Source organism: Cheilinus undulatus, linkage group 12, assembly GCF_018320785.1.
Source record: "Cheilinus undulatus linkage group 12, ASM1832078v1, whole genome shotgun sequence".
Lineage (NCBI taxonomy): Eukaryota > Metazoa > Chordata > Actinopteri > Labriformes > Labridae > Cheilinus > Cheilinus undulatus.
Window position 1 is genome coordinate 15,185,296 of NC_054876.1, and position 5,825 is coordinate 15,191,120.

Consider the following 5,825-nt stretch of genomic DNA (forward strand, 5'->3'; position numbering starts at 1 on the left):
TAGGTCCTTAAACTAAGGTTGAGACAACTGCTTTAGACAGAAGCTGGTATTTCCTAAATGCATGGAAGGCAACACAAGTGTTAACTGGACAGCAGTGACCTCTCCTGGTATTTTTCTCCAACTGGAGCGCTATGAGCAGGTACAGAAAAACGAGCATGTAAAACCGGCATGGTTGGTTCATTTTCAGGATTTAATACCCACTCATTCCACATCTGTAGATAAAGAGATATAATTATGAGTAAAATGTCAAATTTAGCCGAACAGGCCCATTTAGCATGACGGGGATTCAAATATATTTCTGGAACAGGCTTCATAAAGATGTTGTACCACATTAATATCAGTGCTTTGCAGAGGAAAGCACTGATATTAATGCGGTATAGCATCAGCATCTGGAGGTTCGGGATCCGAAACTGAGTCACTGAGCCCTTTTCAGTGATCGTGTATTAGTTCCTGGGGGAAAATAGTCCATGAAACTGTTTTACAACATGCTTGTTTTGTCCCCTCTCTGTGTTGTCACGTTTTCTGCTAGATCAAATTCTACTACTTTTCTTATGATATATAAGTCTGATTGGTCAAAAAATACCAGAAATGTGGGTTGCAATTTTTCTTTGAGGAGTTGATGGTGAATCCTGTTGCTCGACCAGCTGAGAACAACTGATTTAGGCTACATGTGATGGTAAATAAATCATTACAAACAACTTGTAACATCATTACAAAATTCCAACTTTTTGATGTTACTGCAGAAACACAAAATAAAGGTGCCAGAGACCGAGGACTCCCATTGTGCCCTACAGCAGGTTTGTTGGAGATATGTATGGACTTCACTTGGGGGGGGGGGGATAATGTCTGGTTCTAAATACCTGTCGGTTTTGGCACAAAACCTTCAGGTGTTTGCTGTAAAAGCTTAAGAAGAGGGGGTAGCAGTTTCACCTTTTAGAGTGACAATGACCCAAAGCATACATTTAAATCTACAAAAAAAAATGGCTTCACAAGAAGAAGATGAAGGTTTTGAGATGGCCAAGAAGACCCCAGCCCTAAATCCTGCTGCAAATCTGTGGGGCTGACCCAAAGAGGCCTTTGCAAAGCAATGGCCTCATAATATGATAGATTATAAGGGATTTTGAAAGTTAGAGTGGATAAATATAGTCAAGTCAAGATAGATTACGCTTATAGACTCCTACACAAAAAACCAAACGATTTAATGTAAAAACAATAAGAAAATTCAATTCAGTTTTAGTCGAGGGGTGTGTACATTCATGCAACCATTTATATTTGTAATAATTCCTCCTAAAGAGTTTGGTTTCTTTTAGATTTAATCGTTCATGTTTTAGGTTGCATAAAACATCCCGAAATCAAATATCTTGGCCTCATTTTTTTTTCATGTCACAAAAATGTGGCATTTTACCAGGGGTGTGTAAATGTTTTAAAGCCACTGTAAATGCCCAAGTAAAGCTGAAGTAAACATGAAGAACAGTGCATGAACCCCTGGTGACCCATTAGGATCCAGGTGCAGGAAAGTCAGCAGCTTTATCACACAGGTGTAGCAGAAGCCTGAAATTAAACCTACATAGGCACGCAGAGGAGAATCTCAGTGAATAGTGCAGCATGTTTTTGAAACACTCTAGTTTATCAAAAAGACAGACTCTGAAACTTGAAGCACTGATAGGCAGCACAGTGGTGTAGTGGTCAATAGGGCTGCCTGGGCTTCCTCCCAGTGGTTCATGGGCCATGCTTTTGAACTTCTTTTATGTACATAGACCCTTACATGCGAGCCTTACAGGATTGCATACAGTATCTACGCACCTGTGTGGAGCTAGAAGGTTCTTTCTTTCTCCCACTGGAACATGTGCAAAGATTCTGAACAACCTTAATGCATGTTAAAATAAAACATAAGCCTTTACAACCAGAGCCCTTACACATACGTAAGCATAGTGATAATGACTCCTATCTTACAGTAAAATTGAAGCAGACATGAATCTTGGCCATGGCCTTCATGTTTGGAGCTTAAATGCTGTGGCTTTCTCTGAATGAAATATTATGTATGGTTTTCAACCTCTATATACAGGACAGTGCATAAACCTGAAAATGCAAACTCACCAGAGCGGCATCGTGGTTAAAACTTCAGCCACAGCCAGTGAGCACCATGTTAAAACTCCATCCAGATCTGTCTTGTGTGGAGGCTATTTGGCTTTCTACCACTGGACCCACAAGCCTGATTTTGAACGCATGCACTGGTGAGTAAATAAACCTTGACAGGTAAATACATCTTTGCTTTATGTTAGTTTGTTGTTTTGCATTGCCACCATGAAGCCATGAAGCCAGTGGCCAGGTACTTCCCATATGGCAAAGCGGTCTGGCTTTCTCCCACTTAATACTACATTGTTTTTCACATTCCCTGGTGTACTGGAAATAAAAGGCAGAACTAGCTTGCAGAACAGTGTTGTAGTGGTCAAGACTTCTGCCTTACTATAAGAAGGTTCAGAGTTCAAATCTTGGCTGGGCCTTTCTGTATGGAGGTCAGGTGATTTGGATTTCTCCAGATAGGGTAAAAAGCATGATTTTGAACTACTCTAAAGTAACAGAAACAAAATGAACTCTACAGAAGCAAACACTGGCAGGTGGCACAGTGCTGTTGTGGTTAAGAATGTCAGTTTGGAGGTTTGGGGAGAGACCAAGCATGGAGAGAATGGGGTACAGTAGGCAGAGACACAACAGGGAGAGGACAGGGTCAGATAGAGGGGAGAGAGGAGGGAGAGAGGGGGAAAAGAAGGGGTAAGAAAACAACAGTAGAGAAATCATCCACCCCAGATCTGTGACATACTTGGTATTTATTTTACACACTGGCTAGTTACTTGGTAGTTTCTCATGACAAACTTTACTTATTGATTACCTGATCGTTAGGTATGACATGTTTGGAAATTACTCATTGCATTCTTGGGAGTTGCTTGTGTTTTCTACAGTCAATATTTTAAAAGAACACCTGATTGGCTCTATAGATAATAGTATAGATCTTTTTGACATTTTGTAATTTATTTTAAATCAGTTTTATAGAGCAGTAAATGAATTTATCTGGCCTTTTTGGGAGGCACAATAAAAAAACACGTCAGTTTAGTATTTTCTTAGACTTAGAGTTTAGCGAAAATTAACTTCTGATCTTCATCTGCATTCATAATCAGCTCTGTTTTAGTGCCTGATGATTTCGACACATTGTGAACTCAATAAAAGCACAACCTCAGTATGTATGTAGTTGAATACTTATTGATTAACGCTCCTTTTTTAATCACAATACATTTTTTAAAATTAATTATATTTTTAAATCAATTTAATGGCAAAGAATTTCATTTAATCAGATTTTTGTTCATCAACTTACATTATTGTGAACAGCATAAGAATTAATTTTACTCAGTAATGTTTAGGCATAGTGCCCAAAAATACGTTTAAACTCATCACTCTTGCCCCTGTAATAAGTCAATGAATTTGGATAGAAAATTATATGCAATTAGAATTGTGAGCTTAATACTAATGATAATAATAATGTTCATTTGCTACTGCAGGTCCAGGTCATATGAGGCAACCATCTGGCCAGCTGTTACAGGATAGACTGTAGTAAGTAGACAAAATTTAGAAGATAAACTCAGTGAAGCCTAGAGGGTTATATGGTAGGGGAGCTGTATGTGTCATTTGTCTGTGCCTCAAACATGATGGATCTACTAAACACTCATATCCAAAAGCTTTGTGACCCACACTAGTCTGTCTGAGCATCTCTTCAGTTGTGCACACTGGTGTTCACTGCAAAAGTGAAAGTCTGGATGAAATGTTTTACTTTTAAAGACTTCATTCTTTCCAGCAAGTTCAACAAAAAAATGTTAAAATATGGACACAACACTTAGGATTACTATTTTTTTTAATGCCACGAAGCACAGCCAGGTGAATGACTCCACATGACATAGAACATTTGTTGCCTCCTGTTCAGGGGCTGAGCCAGGAGAGTTAAACATCCAGGGCTCAGCCCAATCTGGGAAGATTCAGAAACATGCTCCCTAAAATCTGCTTCTCAGGCATTTATATGCACTGTTTTAAGCAATTTCAGATACAAATGTAGATTTAGGTGGCCAACAAATCCACATCCTTTGGGCAACAATAACTCATTTCCACCTCAGAAAAGTCTTTATTTAGAGCTAACATAATCTTTAATAAGTAAATGTTCCCAAAGTGTCATAATCCATTTGAAACCAACACACTGATGATTAAATATTTCCATTTGAGGAATTAAGTATTAAAGTTTAAACTGGTGCTAAAAGAAGAACAATAAATCTAGTTGTATGGTTACAGAAAACATTTATTAAAAAAAATCAGAAAAAGTTCAAATTTGGTGCGGTGTTATGTAATACTCTAAGTATGTGTATAAGCTGTTATGAGTTATAGAAAGTTTGATTCATCTCAAGAGTGAAATTTCATGTTTTTACCAGCGAAGTTTATTTGTTTGTTATTAACTATTTGTCTTTGCAGAAAACCAGCCTTAAAAATTTGGGCCTTCTGAGAAAACATTCAGGGCTAAAGCCCCCCACCCCACCTATGCTGCTGTTGTATTATGCTTAGTACTTCGAGTGCATTTTAAGTGAAGTACTCTACTTTCATTTCCATTTGAGGAATTAAGTATTAAAGTTTAAACTGGTGCTAGAAGAAGAACAATAAATCTAGTTGTATGGTTACAGAAAACATTTATTAAAAAAAATCAGAAAAAGTTCAAATTTGGTGCGGTGTTATGTAATACTCTAAGTCTGTGTATAAGCTGTTATGAGTTATAGAAAGGTCGATTCATCTCAAGAGTGAAATTTCATGTTTTTACCAGGAAATTTTATTTGTTTGTTATTAACTATTTGTCTTTGCAGAAAACCAGCCTTAAAAATTTGGGCCTTCTGAGAAAACATTCAGGGCTAAAGCCCCCCACCCCACCTATGCTGCTGTTGTATTATGCTTAGTACTTCGAGTGCATTTTAAGTGAAGTACTCTACTTTCATTTATGCTGGTACTTATTTTGCTCTTGATTAAAATTTTAACATGTAATTGAAAAGCCAACAATATTCTTGTTCTCCTTCCACACCTGCTTATTTATAACCTCATATTTCTTAAAGACTCTGCACATTTATCAAGTTCTGCAAACTGCCTATCCTCAATTATACCAGAAATAAATATAAAAAACATTGTTTCTCATATTTGATGTAATGTAAGTAGTTCATTGGTGTTAAAGAATTTGGCTAATTACATTTTTGAGGTTTTCAAGATACAATTTGTAGAATTTTCATGCTTTATCGTTTTCATTCATCTCTGTCCATCCTATGAATGAAAAAAAGCAACCACGCGCATTTTTCTAGCTCCCTTGAAAATCAAACACTTGTTACTTTTAAACAGTGCAAAGACCAGATGTTTAAATTAACTACAAACGGTCCCAAAATTAATTTTTATCTTGTAAAAACGAATGAGTTGTTTCTAAAACAGTAATTTCACCACCACATGCGACAGTAGTTTGCTATAACAAATGCCCCTCGCAGGATCACAGAAGGTTGTACGGAGGGGTGTTGTAGAGAATCAACCAAACCAAAATAGCTCTCTTAAGATCAATTGATGTTCCCGAGTATCTCTTACAATTATATTATACAATTTATTAAAGGGCGCATGTAATAGTCGGTTTATCTGCGCCTCGCGAATCAAATTAACAATCACACTTGTGAGTTTTAACCTTCTAAATTTAACACACCCCCCTAAATAGTATGTAAAGTGGTTCAGTCCTAGAGGTTACCGGAAGTTGTTTCAGCTGCCATGTT